The sequence below is a fragment of the Limanda limanda genome, chromosome 12 (genome assembly GCF_963576545.1).
Source record: "Limanda limanda chromosome 12, fLimLim1.1, whole genome shotgun sequence".
In the NCBI taxonomy this organism is placed as follows: Eukaryota; Metazoa; Chordata; class Actinopteri; order Pleuronectiformes; family Pleuronectidae; genus Limanda; species Limanda limanda.
In genome coordinates, this window is record NC_083647.1 from 24,383,753 (window position 1) to 24,407,116 (window position 23,364).

Genomic DNA, 23,364 nt, shown 5'->3' on the forward strand with positions numbered 1-23,364 from the left:
GCAACAATCAGATCTGGAACTTTCTGCCAAACAAAACAGAATCAATACTCCACACACACACACACTCTCTCTCTCTCCATCGCCGTGTTTCACTCCGAGGAAAGCAATGAAGTTAAACTCTTAATTAACTTGGAGAATTTTAGCGTTGGTGTCAGTCACACTGATGCAGCCGACGGAGCATGGCAGCGCCTGGGTGGGGGGGGAATCTGCATTCAGGCGACGGCCTCTTCTCCAACTGCACAAAGCAGCGGAATTGATTCAGAGGATAAAAAGCAGATGGAGAAGCATCTGAACGTGGCAGTAAACAAACTTTATAGATTCAGTGCAACTCCCTCAGCTTCTCTCTGCTAACAGCTCGAGCTCCCGTCAACGTACAGATAACCTTTGTTTTAAAAAAACGCCTAAACTCCCGTGCTGTTCTTGAGTCGTGTTTACTAAAAACATACTTCTGCTGAACGACTGGGGAATCGTCCACCGTCAATAAGTTGTTCTGCAAAACAAGAGGTCGCAAGAATGGAGAAGTTTCTGCAAGAATGGGATCAATAGAGTTTCAACAAGAGTATTTAAAACCCACAAACAAATCCGTTAAAAAAATAATAATAAAAAACCCTAGGTAACTGTTTAACTGTCAGACGTTTGATTATAAACACATTTAAGATCGATGTGAATGCAAATCTTTCATTTACTGCAAATATGTGTTCACAGATTCATCTTTTCCTAATCCCACACGTCGAAGCTTGAAGCAGCAAAACAAAAAAAGGCAAACGCACAACTGAGCTAATGAAAAACACAAAGTCGTTAGCAAACCTGTTGGTGAACCGATATTTATACATCCAGCTGCAACAAAGCAACATTAGCATTTAATCAGTCTTTTGCTGTTTATTAGTTCAACATTCACAGTAATTGCTTTTCTTTTGCTTTTTAAATATAATTTGTTTACAATTTTTCTAACACCAGCGTGATAATTAACAAATAATTCAAGCTGCGTTTATCATTATTTCATATCGTAAGAGTTGGACTTTTTATTTTCCCGATAAACACCTGAGGCTCATTTAAATTGATCATATAATTTGATTTATCTCAATATAAACCACTGACTCACTGTAGACTTAAGGGACTGAACTCATCCAAAGTCAGTTTAAGAATTCACACGAGAGTCACTGACACTTTCCAATGAGCCGAAGCCATAAAACCAACATTACTGGGTTGATTTCTTCCTCCTTCCTGCAGCTTCCTTTGTCCCGTGAGCTGTATGCAAACTGCCGCTATTACCGTTTCAAACAAATAACATTTTCACAACCTGTATCCAATTTGCATCATCGCAAATGGATATAATAGCGTTTAACTTTTGTAAGACGAGGGAATCAGACAGTAAGAGCCCAACAGGGGACGAGACACAGGTAGTCAGACTGTCAGATGTGTTGTAAACAAGCACGTCTGTGTGTTCCCACAATGCAGAGACAAGACTGGGATTGAAATGTTATTGTTATCGACATCAACGCAGGAGAAATACAGCAGAAACAAGTACGACAGCAGAAACAATAGATTATCGATTTAGATTCGTTTCTAAAATCACTTCCTGTCTTCAAACTACAACTTCTTTCCCCGATAACTACGCTGAGCGTTCGGTCAAAGTTTCCAAAACAGCTGGACGTACAATATTTATCTCCTCCATCAGGTGGAGGAGAAATGATCTGGTGAACCACCGACCTGGAAGGACTCCAACAGACCAGAGGAAACACTCCAAACTCAACCAGGAGCTAGAGGAGGAAACTGGCACGTAGTTTGAAGTGTTTTTGTAAATATGGCTAAATATCCGAATATGACATGAGCGTATATATAAAGACACACGTGTATTTACATACATGCATGCTGGGAGGTTGGATATAGCAGCAACCACGTCTGTGTGTTCACACACTGCAGAGACAAGACTGGGATTGAAAAGTTATTATTATCGACATCAACGCAGGACAAATACAGCAGAAACAATAGATTCTCGATTTAGATTCTAAAATCACTTCCTGTCTTCAAACTACAACTTCTTTCCCCGATAAATAAGCTCGGCCAAGTTTCTAAAACGGCTGTACGTACAAATATCATTTCCTTCGTCTAACCTCCACATTGCCTCCATCAGGTGGAGGAGAAATTATCTTGTGAACCACCGACCTGGAAGGAGTCCGACAGACCAGAGGAAACACTCCAAACACAACCAGGAGCCAGAGGAGGAAACTGGCACGTAGTTTGTAGTGTTTTTGTAAATATGGCTAAATATCCGAATACGACATGAGCGTTTATATACAGACACACGTGCATTTACATACATGCATGCTGGGAGGTTGGATATAGCAGCACATGAGCACCCATCAATGTTTGTGTGTGTATATTTATGAGTGTAAACATAGTCTTTCAAACACACACACATACACACAGAGAATGGAATTAATTATGTACGCACGTCAGCGTAGCAGCACATGAGCAATTGTGCCTGCAGGTGTAGTTTGTATTAAACGCACATATGCGAAAAGATAAAAATACATAAACGCTCACGTGACAAGCGTGAGCGCACGAGCGTTTCAATATGATTCACTGATCATCAGAAATACAATTGCACACGATTCATGCGATTGATGTCAGTAGAAACACATTGTTTTGGATTCAGCTTCGTACGTGTGGAGATTTGTTGGTTTTATGTCATTTAAAAAAGTAGTTCTGGGGTTTTCAAGCGAAACCTTCACTGTTTAAATCTGTGTAAATTGATTTGTTGCCACCTGAGACGCAGCAGTATCCATGAGGGGGTGTTAGTCCAATATTCATTCTCCTTTTAGCCTTGTTTTATGTCTTCAGAGGGAAATATCAGTCTCTCATGGGCTCTACATGCTCCTCTGCTTCCTGTGTCTGCACCTCGAGGACACAGCTACACAGAGAGAGACACAGAGAGAGACACAGGGAAGCAGATTCTGATGCTGAAACACAAACTGAAACTAAACAGCTGCTTGCTGCGACTGGAGAAAACACAGAGATGAGCTTCTGCCAGAAAACCAGCGACTTCGCCGATGATCGTCTTCGAGGGACAGTTTTATAAAAACACATCATTCGTTTCATCCCTTGTTTGCAGAGTTGTGTGCGTGTTGGCTACGCCGATTAAAACAGGTTGAGCCAAAAAAAAAAAGAGTCCAAGAAACCATTTGATGTGGCCAAAGAATAAATGTGTGGATTCATGAAGGCCTTCTCTCGCACAGGGTTGTCTTTGAGCATTCTCAAAGTGAGCAGCGGCGTGCCAGAGAGAGTGAGTGCGTCAGCAGAGAGAGAGAGAGAGGGGGGGGGGGGGCGGAGAGAGCGGGGAGGGAAAGTGAAAGGAAGGGAAATGAGACAGAAGAGAAATAAGGGAGGATGTCGGAGAGGGACGAGTGATGGCAAACACAGAAAAGAAAAGGAATGGGAGCAGGGAGAGAAAGAGAGAGAGAGAGAGAGAGAGCGAGCGAGAGAGAGAGAGAGAGAGACAAAGGCGTTCAAAGAGTTCGCCCCTGGGAAGAGGCGATGGAGAGTTGGATCGCCTGTACACGGACAACATACAAACACACATGTGCACAGGCAGATAAAACCAACACACACACGCTGGGCGCAGTTACACACACACACACACACACACACACACACACACACACACACCATGTCCACACACACACACACACACCATGTCCACACGCAGCTCCACATCAAACCATTTACTTATTGATGCGTCTGTTTAAAAATGCCGGCGCCGGGAGAGCTCTCAATCATCCTTCAGCCTCACTGGAGGAAAACTGTGGAGTGGGGGGGGGGCGGGGGGGGGAAGCGAGGGAGGAAAGTGCAGAGAAGGAGGAGAGAGAGAGAGAGAGAATCTTTGTCTGTGAAACGACATTAGATGCTCGCTGCTTCTCCCGCGCTTCATCTCTCAATCTCTCCGGCGGTGAGGTGGTGGGGGGGGTGGAGGACGCAAGCTGTGAATACTGACAAGGGAGAAAGCTTTGATCCTCACCTCTCCCTCTCTCTCCCTCTCTCTCTCCTTGTCTTTTTTGTATCTCTACCTCCATCATTCCCCCCCTCCCCGCCCCCTAACTCTTCCTCTCTCCCGGCCTCCTGCTGTCTTTGCCTGGCATCTCTCCGTCCACCTCTCCATCCATCTCTCAGTCCATCTCTCCATCCATCCCGATCTGTTTCTCTCTCTCCTGTACCCACAACAATCATCACTCCATCACAGAGGAGCGCACCAGCGGAAACAATAAAGTGAAGGAGGCACGAAAACAAGGAGATTTAAAGAAAGCAGAAGATGAAAAATAAAAATAAAAAAAATAAAATAAAGAAGAAACAATATAAAACGTAGAGTAATTATTGGGAGGATTCACTAAAAGACCATTGAACCAATCAACCCATCGAAGAGCTGTGTGATATGAGGTGATTCATCCCGGGACTAAAGGAAAACGCCTGTTTGATATTATTCTTCATCACAGAACAGTAATGTTTTCCATCATGTGGATGCTGCATTACATTCTTCCACATGGTTCAGACGCAGGCAGGATGTTTGCATGACAGCAACACAAACAGGAGACAGACTCACACCAGCCGAGCAGACAAGAGGAGCCGGTGAGTAAAAGCTTATTTGGACTGTGGTGTTGGAATCGAAACCCTGTAGATCTGTGTTTCCACCACAGACTGTTTCCACCACGACAGATGGAAAACACCACACACCTCCAGTCTGCACTGGCGTGAGAATCAGGTCAGAGAGAGAGAGAGAGAGAGAGAGAGGCGACAAATCAGAAGCCAAGTGCTGAAAACAAACCTCAGACTCAGACCATTGACACAATGCATGTTAAAGAATCCAAAACATGGAGCTGCTGCTGAAACTCAACATCTGCAAACACATCTACACTCTCGAGGTAAAAGGTATTCATCATTATAAAATCTGGAAATTATATTTTGGTTATAAACATACGGCTCCAGCTCAGTGTGTCGACTCTTTCCTCTGTTTTGTAGTGAAGCCAGGCGCCCCTGGTGGCTGGCGGCGGTACAGGTCATAACTCATATTCTCAATATTCTAGTTTATTAAGTTAAAGCAGCACTATGTAACTTTAGCTTTACTCACTTTTACCTTTACTTGACCCAGAGGAGCTGCAGATGTAACAAATCCACCAAACTCTGTTTAAAACTCTTCATATCTTAAAAAGGTTCCTGCTGAACATTGAGAGATAAACTCTGGTTTGTTATAACTTTAAACTGATCCACAGAATCAGCTTCACTCAAGTTGCTGAATGGTGAGAGACTGAAAAACAGATAAATTCACATTCACTAAACCATCAAACTCATCTTCATCAAGCTGCTGATTTAAGGCATTAAATTTTCAACACATTTCCATAGTGCTGCTTTAATATGTAAACTGACAATATCTCTGATTTGAGATGTTTTATTGTCTTCTGGGGCCTTTTTAAGATTAAAATGTCAAATGAAATAAAGTTTGAATATTTCAAGTGACACAGACGACATGACACAGTCCGAAGCTCCAGCACAAGTGGACCTGGACCCATTAAAGTTAAATTTCTTTAAATTTAGTTCCTCTACTTCATCATCTTCATTAGAATCAATAATCGTTATGTAACATTCACAGATTTAAAGTCTGACATTAAACTTCCATCCTCTCCACAGACACTGAAAAACATCAGATACTAATACAACATGTGTCCTTCGCTCTCTGCTGGTTGTGTTACTGACAACTCAGGTAAAAGCTCTTCAGGGCAACACACACACACACACACACACACACCGGGTGTGTTACACAGCTTCACACCGCATCACGACATGTCCCGGTACATCACATCACGCCGCGGCACGCCATCGGACGCCCGCGGTGCACGCCAGACACGTACAGACAGGAGAGGCGGTGGATGGGGGGTGGGGGGGGCTGGAGGACTGGAAACCGAACACTGACATATAATGTAGGGATATGGTAATGTGCCCGGGTGTTTCGGAGCAGGTCTTACGGGCAGTGGTTAGTGTTGCCCTTTTAAAGATGATAATTCCTCAGGACAGCGGCAATAAGCACCGTACGCAGAGGTTAGTGCGAGAGAGAGAGAGAGAGAGCGAGAGAGCGAGAGAGAGAGAGAGAGAGAGAAAGAGAGAGAGAGAGAGAGCGAGAGAGCGAGAGAGAGAGAGAGAGAGAGAGAGAGAGAGAGAACTCCTTGTGTAACACAAAGAGAAGAAGACAAACAGCAACTTCAACTCATATGAAAAGCACAATACTTCTAAATGCCTCCAGAGAATCAGATCTTCACCAGTGATCTGAAGTCGGATGCATGGGGGGGGCGGGGGGGGTTGACGTTTGAACGACAGAATACGGAGGTCGGGTTCTGAAGTGAAAACAAAGAGCGAGCGCTGATGGAGGAGATTCGACAGCTGCCGTTAGAAGACGCACATAAAAGTAAAGGAGGTGAAGACAGCTCCTGGGATGAGATGAAACAGAATCAGAAAACTACAGGAGCAAGGGTCTGACAGAGGGTCTGGGCTCATGATCAGCCCGGTGCCATGATGGATGGGTGGGTGAGGGGGGGTGGGGGGGTTCCTCGGGCCCAATGGGGGTCACCCGCAGTGCAGGGGAGTTGGGACGATAAGCCGGCCGCTACATTGTGAGCAACAACACACATGGCTCCGAGCCAGGATCTAATTATACGTCTCTGTGGAATTAAGATTAGCAGGGTTTAGAAGTCTTTAGGGGAAACACACACACACACACACACACACACACACACACACACACACACACACAAAATGTGAATGACACCACAAATCCAACCAACCCTCATATAAACATTCATTCATCATCGACTCTGCTCATCCTCTGGGGGTCATGTGGGAGCTGGAGCCAATCCCAGCTGACCATGGGGCGAGAGGGCGGAGCCAACCTTGGACGAGGCTCCATCGCACAACGCAGGAGCAAGACGCACACAAACTTTCACACACCTCAGAGTCGCCAATCAACTTCATCTGCTCGTGTTTGTTCTGTGGGAGGAAGCCAGAGCACCTGAAACCCACAGAGACACACGGAGAACCTGCACACTCCACTCAGTGAAGAACCCAGACTCAGGAGAACCTTCTGGCTCTGAGGTGACGATGCACAATTTCTCCACTTCCCACCAAAACACTGCAAAACACAAATCTAGCACAACTTTTCTCTGCCATGTGCACATGTTACTTTCTTTGGTAACTAAAGAAAAAAAAACAAATGTACATTTTTAAGTCCCCAGATGCAACTGCAGAACCTTGGGGTGCTGTTTCTTTGTAAACCTAGCCAAACAGGATGCACTTAAGATGCTGTATATTTTTAATAAGATTCACCAATATTTCATTTACCGATCACTTGCTCTGTACACTCTGGCACTTGGTCAGAATATTTATATATATTTTTTAAACTGTGCAATTACATTTTATTTGACCATCTTGTATAAAGTTCTTACACGCTCACTATCTCTGTATGTTTATAGACCAAATTTTTTTTTTTGATTTATTACTATATTGCAAAAGAAGTTTGGTGCACTGACCTAACATCAAAACTTTTCCACTTGTTTCTATCTTGGCTAAAGTAAAAAAACTCTGGACCCTGTTACAGAGTTTGCTGCAGTGCCCCCCCCCCCTCTGATCCTTTCCCATTGCATTTTGATGAATCTGCAGCCTGTCAGCTCCGAGGAGACTCCCGTTAGCTTGATTATTCAGAGGAAACCATTAACAAGGTCTCGGCTTTAAGGAGGATGCATGTTTTTTTCCCGAAGACTCTGGGCTTCCCTTTTGTAAGTGACCTTCAGCGCTGCCTTGCTGCTCTCCTCTTCCTCTCGCTCCTCTTCATCGGAGCGCCCCTCTCCGTGCCTCTCACTTCAGGATTGATCACCTCAGACGCAGGAGCTTTTGTTCTGCAGTGAACATTGACCTCAGGAGAGAGGAGGAGATGGAAGGCAGCTCTCATGGAATCTTAAAGCGTTGCTCTGGTTAATTTAACGGCGCTTTTAGGTAGAAACCCAGGAAACACACTTTTCCCTTCATCTCTGCTCTCCTTCGTTAATATGCGTCATAAACCTGCAGCTAAGAAAACATCAGGAACTGATTAATCACTTTTCAGATATTGAACTAATTTTGGGAGTTTTCTTGTGGCGTCGTTTAGACACTTCTTTTATCGCTTGTAGGATCTGAGTTTCATTAGCGGCAGGTTTCAAGGGAGACTTTTACTATTCAATCATTTTAATGCTACAGCACAAAATTTCATAAGCTCTGCTTTCCAGGGATCGTTTGAGCATTTCCTGTCGCTGCACGCTGTTCCCGAAAAACAGCAAAGACTTATGAGGAAGCCAAATAGAGAATTTAATAAACTGTCGCTCTCGATGTGCAGGAAATGTAATAAAACCTGATCCTGGGATAATTCATTCCCGGCATAATGTGATAAACCATCACGTAACAGGGACTATGAGTTTTCAAAATTATCGTAATAAGTCGGGGAATGTTATTGTATTGGCTGCATTAGCATTGCTTTACTGCTACACCTCTGAAGCGCTCAGAAGGAGGAGGAGGAGGAGGAGCACACTGTGAGGTGTCTGCAGCCCCCCCGACCCACCGGGGGCCACACAGCAGCAGGAAGCAGACACCACATCTCAGCCGCTCGGCCCAGACGCTGCTGAAGGCGGCTCTGGAGTCGGACGCCTCGGGGACTGGCAGTGTGCGAGCTGACGGAACAGAATGGCTAAGTGTGAGGAACGGCCGCACTGAGGGAGCGGGGGGGGGCCCGAGCGGAGAGAGAGTGGGCCGGCCCGGGTCACCATGAGTAATTCATCTCCCACCACAGGCAGGGGAGAGAGAGAGAGCGTGGGAGATGGCAAGGTAAAGAGAGAACACGTTTCCTCCTCCCGTCTTAATGGCACTCTGCGGAGGGCGAGATAAGGTTGGAAGCTCTCTCTCTCCAAACCCTCCCGGTGCGGGTGCAGCCACAGCTGGATGGCTCGGGGGGGAAACGGCCCAAAGTGCCCGACAACAGACACGCTGGTCTGAAAAGAGTCTGTCAGACGCCTCGGCTGAATTGAGCGCTCACATTGTGAAAAAGATGATGCTTTGACTTTTTTCCTCCAAATAAAAAAAAAAAACGAAAAGTGATAAATCAACCTTTTTGCATTTTTCTCTTTTCATTTCTCTCCGACTATTCATCTGTGAGGAGACAATAGAATATCCCTTACAGTAGAATAGGCAATTAAATGAAAGTAAATCCATCAGCAGCATATTTCTTTAATGTTCCAGCGGCGCCACGTTTCCCCTGGAAGGCCGCGTGGCGTTCGGTTGAACCGCCAATCGTTTTTAAAATTTCAATTTACATGTATTTTGGTTTCAGGGAGAGGAAAAGTAGAAAGGGAGACAATTTCTGCATCGTGTTCATGCTCCGGGGCCGCCGTCACAAGCAGAAGAAGATTTTTAACCCTCGCCAAGTTGTTAATTAAGTGCTGAGGTGTGCAGTAGAAGTATGTTAGCTGCAGAACTGTTGATGAATAACAGCTTGTGTCATACACGTGTAACAGTGAAGACCACAGGGTTCGAAACACCTGAGAGTTCACGTTGCTTCTGCACTGGGAGCCGAGGCTAATGCGTGTGGTTTTATTCCAGAAGAGGCTCAGGTAATAAGAACCTGATAAAACCAGCGAAGGCTACGTCATGACCGAAAAGACCCAATTAGCAAACTGGTCTGAACGTCAACGTAAGTATTTCAAACTGAAACGCAGCCAGCGAGTTGTCAAACGAAAAAATCAAGACAGCAATTTTACAAACCTCTAAAAAATGAACAGCCCTCCAAATTGACATTTCTAGTGAAGTGTAAAATGTGTAAGTTTCTTTAATATGTATATCATCTATCATCATATATATAATATCCCCTTTTCAAAATTGGTTTTACATGTAAGATATTTATGTATGTATTTATATATATACACTGTATATGTAATAGTAGAAAATGAAATTTGGCATGAAGGACTTTTTGTCTATGGCTTGTCATCTATGAAATTAGTTCTAATAAAATGGCACCGCTTTTTCAGCGCAGGTGGAAACACACGTTAGGAGTGATATATTTGTTAATGATAGCAAGTGTTGACGTAGTAAGAAAGTATTAACGTAGTCGTGTGAATGTTTTACCACAGGCCAAGCAAGCAGGGCAGGTTTAGAACCAGCACTCCCACTGGCATCTTATGAAGTGGTGCAGCGTACTAAGCCCAGTAATGTGAACTGTACCACTGAGCTGCAACGTGGGCCACGACCCCAACAGTCCACCTTCAAGGACACAATTACTCTTAGAGTGGGTAGCTTGATCCATCCAAGGGTACACAATGGAAACAATGATTCACCTCCATGTGGAAGAATACATAACAAGGAGTCTTTTCCACGACTTGTTCCCCCCGAAACTACAAGGAGACCTTTCCCATTCACATTTTAGTCATGTAGCTCATGGCGAATTATCAAGTTAGAATCTGTGAAGCCAAATCTACTGAGAGGAGATTTGGCTTTTGACGTGTTTTCTCATTGTCTTTCGTTGCTGATGGAAGCTGATGCGTCCCAAGCTCACGTCTGGTGCCTGGAAAGTGAAGTCCAGCATATCGTCAAATACTAAACATGTAGGTTAAAATCATTTGTAGGGAATTTAAGGGTTTGTTAGTTTGAATTCAAAACTTTTTGTCCTTTTTAATGGTTCACGTTTGCCCAGTTTATTTTATCTTGCATCTGGACTGTTAATAAAAACTGAGTCAATTATTAAAATGTACTTCCTGTCCCAGGGCGGTATTAGACCTTAGCAAAGAGGCTCAAAGATACAGTTAATGCTCGAGAGCCTTCACACAGAGTCTCTAAGTTATTATCATCGTCCCTTCTTGACTTGTTGTCATCATATAAATAGAAATTTTGTCTAATTAGATATTTGCAGACTGGTGCACATCATGAGAACTGGATGTGATCAGTGTTTAGAGGCTGTACAGGTCTTTTTTTTTTAGGATTGTATAAAACTTGGACTGAAACATCCGATAGATCCTTTGGCCTACAACGAGTTGATTGATTTCAGCTCAGCCTTCTCTACAATAAACCCTAATCAGCTCTTAATTTCAGGGATGAACCCAAACCTAAACTCCAGGTCTGACTCATGAGTAAACCAACTGTTTTCAGTGGGCTGATTACATCACTAGCCTGACTGATTAAATAATAACATGGGTCGATATATACAAATATAACAAAAGAAATCTCTATTGTTTCAATGATGTCAAACCATTATGAGAAAGAAACAGGAGTCGAGACTCGAGTTGATTTTCTACCAAAACAACCCAGTAAAAAGAAAACAATTTTTATTATTCTCGTAGAATAATACCTTGGAATTCTGTCGCCTAATTTGTGCAGATTTATTCTTCCCACTCGCTGCTAAAATGTTGTAATTACTTTCACCAAGTAGGTTGTGTTATTGTCTGCGTTTGTTTGAAGCAAGATTACACAAAAGCTACTGGGCGGACTGGCACAGAACCCAGTGGAGGGATGCGGTGCAGGTCAGGGAAGAATCCAATTTCATTTTGTTGCAGATCCGGATCGTGGGGGATATTTCTGCATTATTTAAACATTTTTAATTCAGTCCTCACAAAATAATTCATGGTTCTTGATGAAAAAAGTCAATTGTCATCATTAGGAGACTGAACTCTACGAGTGTAGAGAATCTGATGCAGATCTAGTGAAATTAAAAGTGGTTTCATAAGGAGAGAGTTGGGCCTTGGTGGAGTTTTGTCCTCTACAGAGTACCCTTAGTTTCTAGTTGTGTATATTTTATGTATTCAGCTGCTGACATTGTGTATTGAGGTATTTTCACCACGCTGTAGCAAACATTAATTGAAACAGCTCTGGCTGTGGGCCGTTAAAACTCAAGTGAAGGATGTGAGGTTTTAACAAGCTACACTGATTGAATTAGAGTTGATATTGGATTGTGTTCAGACTGAACTACAGGCGCTAGTGGCTGAGCAGCAGCAGCTTGTTGACGTGTCCTCGGTTGCTCTTGGCAACCGGGAGATATTGTCACCGCCTGGAATGAGCCTCCTTTGAAACTTTTAATTACAGCGACTACTCTGCACTTTTGAGAGTTTAGCTCGGTGATATTCTGGAACAATTTTTGAATATGGAGTGTGTATAAACACACGGTGCATCATCAAGTCGGGGGGGCCTGTGTATTAAACTAGCATCAGGGGGATGCATCCGAATATTCCCTCTCTGGATTGTGTTGTCCCGAACTCCTGCCAAGCCCCGAGTTTAAAAAAAGGCACGGAGCCACAGAGCATCTCCATGATTCTAAAATTATAATGTTGTACAGAGCATCATCATCATGGGAAGCGCTTCGTCGGGGGGGAGGGAGGAGGGTGTAACAGCTGGAAAGTAAAGGTGGAAAGATTGTTTTTTTCCTCTCTTCCCTGCTCATGTGTGAAGCATATTCATATCCAGCCATCTGCTTGTGGGACTGCTGCGTTGGGGCCGGGAGCAGCCGTGCTGCGGAGAGGAATCTCCTTATCATTACGGATATTTCTGGAAACTAATTTGATGTGGAGCTCGACGTGACGCTTGAGATCTTCATTATATTTCACTGCTCTGCTTATTCAGAGGATACCGGGGCCGGTTCTCTCCCACTTCACTGTACTGTCAACTGTGGTAACAGTTAGTCTGAGTCCTGGGGTTGAACAGAGCATGTTAGCTATAGTCCTATTTAACCAAGCTCAACATTTTTTACCTTTCTGTCAGTTTTCGATTGATTTAAACTCCTTTTAGTCGAGATAAATATTGGTAAAACTTCCCTGTGCTTTCAAATACGATCACAACTGATCTTAATTGTCAGGAAAAGATCCGACAACGTTAGCAAATCCCATTCTTGCTCTTGACTCAATAAGAAACTGCCCAGGAATCGAAAAACAAAACCCTTCACAATCAAATACAACCTTGCACAACCGCTCTGCAATAAATCCTTTCCTGGAAAATGTTCATTTTTCTCAAGACTGTGCCAAAAGTATTGATTTCATTCTGCAAGTCTGTCAGCCTTTGTCGTAGTGTTGCAGGAAATCTAAGCACAGAAAGCCAGCTACGATAAGTGGTGGACTTACAGCTGCTCAACAGACATTAGTCAGCCCCAAACAATCTTCTACATTACATGACGAGTATCTCAACATACAGTAAATAGCACAAATGGCCTGAATCCACTCAAAGTCTTAACGTCGGAGACAGAGCCAGTGAGTTCCCAGTGAGACTAAATCCTCGTCTTTAAGCAAAGTAGCTCTGTCTAAATGGTGTGAGATGCTAATGAGCTCAGTTAGACCTCCGCCTTTATGGCTTTAAAAGAAATATCTTAATGTTAAGTTCGGTGTTGTGTGTTTTAAAGTATTGAGAGAGAGTGTGTAGTGCTTTCACTCAGACCCTCTTCTCTGCTTGTGCTCAAACCTTTAAGCTTTAACTCGGATATTTTGTTTCTCCTGCTGCTGTTTGTGAAATGTCTCCTCTCGGATTTCTCCTCTGATCTGAAACTTGAAGACCACACTCTTGGATAAAGTAAGGAAATAAAAATCTGTCTCTCTTCAGCTTTATGTTATTTTCCTCCCGGTGATTTTGTAGCTGCAGTACACATTCTCTGTGTGGCTTGATATTTGAAGTGGGTCCAAATGCTTTTTTTTTCCAATTTACTGGATGTTGTCTACGGTGTTAAAGTCTATATCTGGATCCAGGCTCGTACTGTTGTCTACGCACAAACAGATTATAACGTCACCATCTTGCCGGCTGATAAAAGAAGACAAACAGTGGTGCTGAACACAGCTGATTATCACGTCCAGGGGACCAGTGTTCCCAGTGTACCCAGTGACACGGACACATATGAGGCACGGACACCAGATCTTATCAGCAGCCACGAGAGGAAGCTAATAAACTATAAAAAGGACAAAGCCAGTGACCACACGTTGTATTAACTCCTGTATCCAGGGGAAGCCAGAGCTTGTTTTTTTATGGATTCTCCAGATAAACACAGAAGGAACTCAGATCATCATGAGAAGCATCGACACAGCCAAACACCTACAGCTGCCACCAGGGGGTCCTCTGGTCAGTAACACTCTATTTTAGCCAACAAGGATAAAAATACACCGTTTCTGCAGCGACAGCCTCGACTGTCCTGTCCCTGTAGTGTCCGTTCTAGATCTAGATATGTCCGTTCTCTATAATATAGAGCAGCTCCCAGCCACTGGTCCAGACCCAGCGATGACACTTGGGTGGGACGAGTCAAGGAGACTCAGCGACACAACCACCCGCCCCAAAAAAAACAAGGGGTCAGCAGCTTGCGGTGGCTGAGGTCACAACCACAAGGACACAGCTGCGGAAACGTTTAACAACTTTATCGCCGGCGCCGATTCCTCCTGGCCGCCTGATCCAGACGGCAAGAAGAAGTTCTGTATTTTAATTTGGCTTCTAATGAAAAGATTTACTCAAAGGTGTATCAGACGCTGAAAAGAGTAATGTAGTAATACAATAACACAATGTGTCGGGGTTTGAGAGCTTTCACAAGAGAAAATGTGATTATTAAACTCTTGAAAAGATGACAAAGGCCTATTGTACAGGGTTTTCAAAAAAATCAAATTGACATGTTGTTGAAATAAATTACAAGAGATAGAAATCAGAGAACTGTGTATTGTTCCGGTTGGATTAAGTGAGGATGAGCTTTCCAAGTGACAATAGTTTACATCTGAGATATTTCGCAGACTTCGAGTATAATCTTCGCTGAAGTGTTAATACAAAAGGCAGAAAAACCGATGATCTTCGATGGTTTAAAAATCTATATTATTGCCTCTCGACAAATTACACACATTCTATTGCTTTAAAGAAAACATGACCCATAAATAATAAAATATTTCCCCTTAGAAGCTTCAGACATCAAGAGCTTAATTCTAGTTGTGCTAACGAGGTATTTATACACTGATTTATGGAGTTTCTGCGTATTGCGCATTGAGATCATTACATGTTATACAAATTATACAAATTCTATTGCATTAAAGAAAACATGACCCATAAATAATTAAAATCTCCCCTTAGAGGCTTCAGACATCAAGAGCTTTATTCTAGCCGTGCTAACTAGGTATGAATCTACGGATATATGAGTTTTATGCAAAGTGCATTGATATCCTTACATGTAGTCTCACTGATGTATAAAAGCTTTATTAGTCCATACTGCTGTCCTGGGAATCAAAACCCGGCATTTGCAGCCTTATACTTTTAATCTTTGCCCGAGAAGATTAAAAACAAGATATCTGGCAAGTGGTCAGATCTGAACGTCTCTAATCGACAACACGTACATTGTTTTCATACTTTTTTGTACAACTGAAAATGTTGTAATTACTTTCACCAAGTAGGTTGTGTTATTGTCTGCGTTTGCTTGAAGCAAGATTACACAAAAGCTACTGGGCGGACTGGCACAGAACCCAGTGGAGGGATGCGGTGCAGGTCAGGGAAGAATCCAATTTCATTTTGGTGCAGATCCGGATCAGGGGAACATTTCTGCACTTTTTCAACATTTTTAATTCAGTCCTCACAACATAATTCATGGTTCTTGATCAAAAAAGTAAATTTTCATCATTAGGAGACTGAAATCTACGAGTGAAGAGAATCTGGTGCAGATCTAGTGAATTTAAGGGATATTTTATCTTTGCCTGAGAAGATTAAAAACAAGACATCTGGCAAGTGGTCAGATCTGAACGTCTCTAATCGACAACACCTACATTGTTTTCATACTTTTTTTGTAGAACTGTTAACATGGGAGACTCCATTTGCTTCTTATTTAACAGGCGACTTGCAGGTTAACTCCCGGCTTCAGAGGAGCTCGTCTCGTTAAGGCCTCAGATCTTCCTCCTGAACTGCTCCCGTTATTAAGAAACTTTTATGTATATATATGTATATTCTGTATACCTTCCGCCCGCCACAAAACCAGCTTCTTCCCGGCTGCAGTTATCAACAAGCCCGGGACCCCCACCTGACTTGGACTTTTATTCCGACCCCACACCTCAAAGGATGTGTTAAATTAACACATATTATACTATACTGCATTACATTGCAATTTGACACTGTTCTACTGTTTTGCATTTTGCATTTCACTTTTACTTCACTTTTTATATCTTTTATATATTTTTATATAGATATGTTTATGTCTAAATAAATGTAACTTTGTATAAATATTAGAAAAAGTGAGTAAATAAGAAGTAAATGTTGAGTAAATATATATTGTTTTTTATTGCTTTTCTTATGTGTGTTTTACTTACTGTGTTTTTATGTTTCTATGTTCATTGTATGCACCAATAACCAGAGCAAACTCCAGGTCGGTGTAAACCTACTTGGCAATAAATACCTTCTGATTCTGATTCTTATTCCCTCTCAGAGGCATGAAGTGAAACGGAGGCTGTTTGTTCGTGTGTGTGTGTGTGTGTGTGTGTGTGCCCCGCCTTCATTAACACCCCACAACCTGAGCTGCATTTGATTGGAACCACACAAAAAGCTCAGTTTACACATCACGCTCCATTGAGCAGCTTCCCACTCATTTTACGGCCTAATAGCAGGTATTTCTAACCGGGGCCTGAGCCTTGACACCTCGGTTGACATCCATATTTATAGCTGAGGGAGGGTGGTGCTGCTGAGAGGTCGAGGGTGTGTATCGGGGGGGCTGCTTGATGGCGTAATAAATATGAGAGGGTATCTGGAGACGTTTATGCTGCTTCCTCTCCCTCCCTCCCTCCCTCCCTCCCTCCCTCCCTCCTCGCGGCAGCCTGCCTCTGGAGAAGTGTAAAGAACCTCCAACAGTGAATCATGTGGGAAGCAGCCGCGGCAGCGATGGGGGATATTATCACATTCTGCATTTCCACCAACACCCCAGGGTGCAATACACGTCTAATATGTGTCAGGTTATGTGTGATGCATCTGTGTTACATGTCGGGTAAATACACTTGCTGTCATCACGAGGATATTTTTATGGCGGTACAGTAAGGCGGGTGTCAGGGGGGGGGGGGTTCGCGGTACGAGTTGTAAGTGAAGACTGAATCGTGCAGAACTATGTCCTTCAAAGCTGCTGCAGGGTTTCATTTCTGCTCCTTTACGAAACAATATACTCACGACAGGTAGTGAAACTTCTGCCCTAAATAAAATAGATGGTCTGAAATCTCTTTCGGTGCCACAGTCGAAAAATAAAGGAAAAGAGATATTCTGTCCTACGGCAAGAAGAGTGAATGTTAGAGCGGTGCCATTATTACAGTATTTTGCATCATGATATATCAGCCCTTCACTCCATGCTGCTGTTGGATCCCTGCTCTAATTAGCCTGCTCGCTCACATCCACTCCAGAAATGTGTTTTTATCACACGTGTGTGTTACAGGCCTCAGTGAACAGACACCTGGAGCTGTTGATAAGAGAAAGCTATGCTCCCTGTGTTATGACCTAGTGTCTCCACATCTCAAAGATGAAAAGGTAAAGAAAGAAGTCGCTCTGAAAGAATTTAGAATTTTCTAGGCTGATACCGATACTGGTATTCAGGAGTAAAAACTTTTATCAGACCTAAAATGTTATAAAACCCTTGTGAAAAAGAGATATTTTAACCATAAACTTGATATCTATGAATATAAAGTAAACAAATATAACGAAATGTGGAGAAGTTGGATTAAGAAAATATCTTTAAGGTAAAATGTCACATAAATACACATATTTTGTGCATTATTTGTTTTCCTGTACGTCTGCGTGAGGCTCATATTGGACGATTTCATTGTCCAAACAATATCTCTGCTTCAGATTCTGCTTGTTATCAGTCTGGCCTGGAAACACAATCAGTAATAGTTCCACTTCATCATCAGTCAAACAAGATATCACGTTGTATTTTCCTGTTCGTAGTCTCTGCTGTAAGTGATCATTACTTTCTGTTTGCACTGTGAACGTCAATGCAAATGTGATATACTTTGTCAAGTGTGTCAATATGGACGAGGCTAAACTGCTCGTGGGGATGGAACTGACTTGTGTCTCAAAATGAAGATGTATTAGTGTGGATGTATCCTCAGAGCAGCATCTACTTCAGACCTGCTGCTCTCAAACGCTCCTGCAGGAGGAATCAAGCAGCGCTGACAGAGCGGAGGGGACGATTCTGACTGAGAGGGCCACTGCCTCCCATGGCACAAAATGGCCGCTGTGGTCGGGTTCTGTCCGTGGCCATCTGGCAGCTCAGGCTCCTTCAAAAGGAACCGTCAGGTCTCAAAGGAAGGTTTTAATTAAGACTCAGACAGTACACACACACACACACACTCACACACACACACATGTATGCAAACAAATGCACTGCAAACACACATGGAGGGAAAAACGTGAACCTGGACACTTTCAAACGCACAAACAAGCGCACACAGACGCACACAGACGCACACATGTGAGCTCTGGGTTGTTCCACAGACCTGCACCCGTCTCAGCAGGTGTCGTGTTGCTACCACGGTTACAAGAGCCTCAAATAGTGTCAGAAAACTTATTTTTACTCCAGGCTTTACATCAACACCTAAATCTCACACATGCAAATACACATTGTGAAGAAGCAGCAGCAACCGAACTGTATCTTCTCAGCCTGAAACCATTTTTAAAAAACCTCACTTCTACAGCTTAAAATGAAAATGAATAAGTTTGATCATTACACCCTTGATTAATTAACACTTTACAAAAGCTACAGTGCTTTGAAGGTAAGAATACACTTTACTTTTAGGGGGGTCCATTGCAGCTTTTCATAAAATTAGCAGGCTGTGAATGATGTAAGAGCCTCGTGAAGTGAAGAGGAGAGGACAGACGAGCTGAGGACAGACGAGCTGAGGACAGACGAGCTGTCACTGATTCTGAAAATAGAATTTGCTGCAGGTTGCCTTTTTGTGCGATGTTCTTTTTGTCTTTTACGGTTATTAACACAGCTTGTAGAATAAATGCTATAGATCTGTTTTGGTTAGTTGATCCTCAGCAACTCATAATGTCAAAAAATTGATTTCAAGCCCAGTTTTTATCATTTACGTTATAAAAAAGGTTTCATAACGATGTCTCCATTTTAAAGGTAAAAACTGATGACAACTGCAATAGCACAATGAGCTGAACTCCTCCTCAAAGCCCAGTAACAAGCAGCCAGGGCTACGCAGCACACGGCTCAGGGCTAAATTCCTGTGACCCTGCGATGCCCACATTGAATTAAAATGGCCACGGCTTCCCGCCGCATCGCAGAGTAATTGAGGTGAGCTCGGGCCTAATCGGATGCAAATGTGTGTCACTGTACGGCTGATGCAAGCACGGAGTAACGTGCAGGAACCGGGTTCGACTGTGGGAATGAAGCCGGGGGCGACAGAGCTGAGGAGAAACACTTCGGTCCCGGCGTGGAGGAGACAAGCGACTGTAACGAGGGAGAATCGACCTGACGGAGAAAAAAAACTTGATTAGCTTTGTGTTTGGGCCGAAATGTATGCGTCAAGTTGCGTTAGCACAGTGTGCGTGTGCATGTGGAGGCAGATCTGCAGCTGTGTGTATTTCTGAGGTAATTACAGAGAGAACGGAAGGAAGCTGCAGAGTTTTCAATGACGAAATCTGAGTTTTATTTACAGAGCCTTTCTAATATCGTCTGGTTGATGTTGTTCTTCCTCTTCTTATATCGCTCCGCATCACGTCGCCCTCGCCAACACAAACATGAGATAATGAGCATCTAAAAAAATACCTGAAAAGGTATATATATATGTGTACTTTTGAGCAGTGGAACAATACTTTTGAATAAATCAAATAATAAGTCTGCACCACACCTGCGTCAGGCAAAAGAAACGTGTGGATAACGACCCTGATTTGGGTTTTAACTTGAATCCCAGGCAACGGGACCCCCCGAGTTCCACAATGACTTCAAACGTCAAAGTGAAAGAGCTGCAGCGACCACGGCGAAGGACAAAGGCCTCATGAAGAGCATCATTAATACGACTCCCCTCAGACTCGGCTCTGCGCTGAGGTTCCTCTGTGACAGGACTTTAGAGCAGACGCCTCCGAGAGAAGAAGAAGGATGAATCCTCACGCAAAGGGCACGTCGTTAAGTCGGCCACCTGCTGCTTGAACCGGCCATTATGTCCGGATGACATATTTCACTTTGACTAAAAAATGAAGAAGCCACTAAAACCCAATTTGTGTGAAAATTATCTTTACCTCACTCGGGTGATCTAATAGCATGGAAATTCAAAACTACAGGTTTCCAACAGGATGTGTTTTTAAAGAGCCTGCTGGGCCTCTGATGTCACTGTTGCATCTGTAATTCTGATTGGCAGAAGTGACTGTTGGTATTTAATGGGTTCTCTGACACTTGGGATTATTTACCAAAAAAAGTTCCTAGCTCCTGGAATAGATTTGAGTCAGGGCAGCAGCTGACAGCTCGGTGCAATATCAGGGATGTGGTTATTTTTTAAATACGGATTTGGCTTTTACTGTGGTTTAGAAACTTGTACACAACATTTTATTTAAAGAGGCAGTGCTTTGAAGATTTTATTTTATATATTCTCTTTCTTTTCTGTATAACGTTGCATTTGGTTTTTTTCTGTTTTTCTTTTTCTGTTGTTACCTTGTGTGTTTTTTTTTTTTTTTTTCCTGAAGTTATATTGCCCAATCCATGTCTCTCTGGACACATTGTCGTTGATTGTTGTACTCATGTTTACCTCCTGTCTCTGTAATGTCCATTCAGCATTGCACTTATATATATATTGAAAATCCTTCAATAAACAGATTTTGATTTGAAGAGGCAATGCCTTAACGTGAAGCTGGTTGAATTTGAGGGGACCGCTCGGCCTTAGCGAGGTGTTTGCTGCACTTTGCGTCATTTTAGTTTCCAAATCAACACATCACAGACTTAACTGAATCCATCAAACTCAGTCCACAAAAATAAAGCTTTTCCAGGTTTTGAGGAGTTAAACATCGGCTTCAAAGTTTCCCGTTGCCCCCGAAACCTCTTAACAAAGCTCCTGTGCTAATTTTACAGGAAAGGTTGAGTTTGGACCGCTGAGGCAGTGTGGTGGAGAGAGGGTGGAGAGGCAGCAGGTGAGGGGGGGGCGAACAGGGGTCAGGGTCATGACGACACTTTTGGACGAGGTTGCGGCCGAAAGCCACTTCGGCTGCTGCTGGAGTGTGAAGAGCAACAAAGTAAAGTTCACCTTAAGCTCAACAGTAGCTTGTATGACCTCGAATACAGACACACACACACGCACACACACACTGCACAACACACACAACCTTTCAGCCACTCATTCCCGGACTCTCCTGGAAACTATGATGGAACAACAGGAAGCGACTTCTCAATAAGCAGGTCCGAGCCTCAGTCAGTGGATCACTGAGGACACTGGGTCCGTGTCCGATTTCCTGGACAAATAAAATCAACTAAAACGCCGTCCCGGTTGCTTTTTGGACAACGGCAACGAAAGTGAAGACATAAACTGAGCACATCTATTGTGGCTGCTGTCATCTGAGGAGGCTTTTAAACCAATCACACGGGAGCTTTGTCAGGAGGCTTCTCTCTCTCTCTACCCGGCAGCACAGGGTTGTTTTTAAAAAGTAGGTTAACGTCATTGTTACTTAAAATCTGCAGCGCATCACAAGGCCTTTTACAACCTTGTATTTTCTGATGCACAGGTATAACTTGAGGTTTACATGTCTCTCTTTAGTATTATTATTTAAAGATGTCTGAGTTTTACATACCTACAACTATGTTTTAGCTGTAGTGACTTTAAAGGGAGCTTCTTTGGAATGCTGGCAAAGTTTCCTGTAGTTTAGTCGATAAGACTAAAGAAGCGATATATAAATTAAGTCCATTTACCATTAAGGTAATTTTAAAAGTCTGTTCTAGATGTGACTTAAAGCACTTTTTCCAGATCTGTGATGTTGAACTGCAAGATGTTATGAATCTATAAAGAAAAAGGGCGACAGGTACGGATATTATTAACTTTATTATTCTCAGCTTTATTTGTTTACCTGTCTATCAAGTCCCTGATGTATTTATGTATTAACCTTTATCGGTGGAGGTGACTTCTTTTGATGTAAACCTACAAACCCTTAAAGAAAAGAAGAAACTGAAGAACAGAGTGTGACCTGAGGCCCTTTATGAAGCAGTCTAAAGTTTATGTAAGGTTTTCTTTTTCTAGTTAAGGAAGCACATTAAGAGCAAACATGCCTGCTGTAGATATGAAGCTTCCTCAGGCTGTTAGCTCCAACCTGACAGAAATGTGACTCTACTCTAAAAGGAAAGGAGGATGTACAGAAGGAACTGAAGCTGGATTTTTTGTTCCCAGGATTCGAGGCAAACTCAAAGGATCCCAGCTCCAATAAATTAACTCACCAGCTCTCTGTAGCTCGGTAGCAGTTAATTGTTTGCCTTCCACAAACTGATATAATCGCCGTACTGAACTAATTATCGATAAGACTAATGTATCATCGGCTGATTTAGCAATCTACAACTGCACAGAGCCTGAAGAGAGAGAGAAATCAATCCTGCTTTTTTCAAGACAGGGTTTCCTAAGAGCAGCAGATGAAAACACACTGGCTTCAGAGCTGAGCCACACAAAATATAATTCCATCAAGAAGTACATGCATTTTATCAGTGTTCATCCCTTTGGGTGTTTAAAGCTCATTAAGGCTTCATTTGAGATTGTCTCACATAAAGCAAGAGCTCATAATGAACTCTTAAATAAACTGATTGAAATGTTTTGCTCTTGAAAAAGACCTGAAAGAGAATGATATGGACATGGAGGTAAAATCACTACTTCTCTAAAATTAGGATTTAAAACTCACTACACATTGAGCTCATAGCTGCCAAGTTTGCTAAAGCTATAACTAATAGAAGCTTTGGTCTGGACTTACCTGACCAGAAAGTGTTCAACAGTGACGTTTCATTAATAAATGATAAATGCATCAATAACTTTAACCCAAACTTTGAGGTGGAAGTACAAACTGTACCACACCGGACCTCTCTGCTGGTTTTATCATTTTCATGGCAGAACTGATGAGTTTAGTTTTTTATTAAAAAGCTTAAAAAACAGGCTTCTGGCAACACATCAGGATTCAAATTCGCATAAATTAATATATTTTAACAACTAATTTCACATATGTACTCAGGCCTTTGTGTGTTCAATGCATTTGTTCTTTAATGAGCATAGATAAATACTTTGATAATGAGAAGAGAAATGGGTCATGGAGAGAGGAGGAGGAGGGGGAGGAAGAGGAGGAGGAGGAGGAAGAAGAGAAGGAACCGGGAAGAACAGGTGAAAT

The 23,364-nt window shown here is 42.8% G+C and overlaps 1 protein-coding gene across 1 annotated transcript in view; it reads right to left on the reverse strand.

The window, feature by feature from the left end:
- atrn (attractin) overlaps window positions 1-23,364 on the reverse strand; it is a 122,017-nt gene that overhangs the window by 19,802 nt on the left and 78,851 nt on the right. The window lies entirely within an intron of this gene.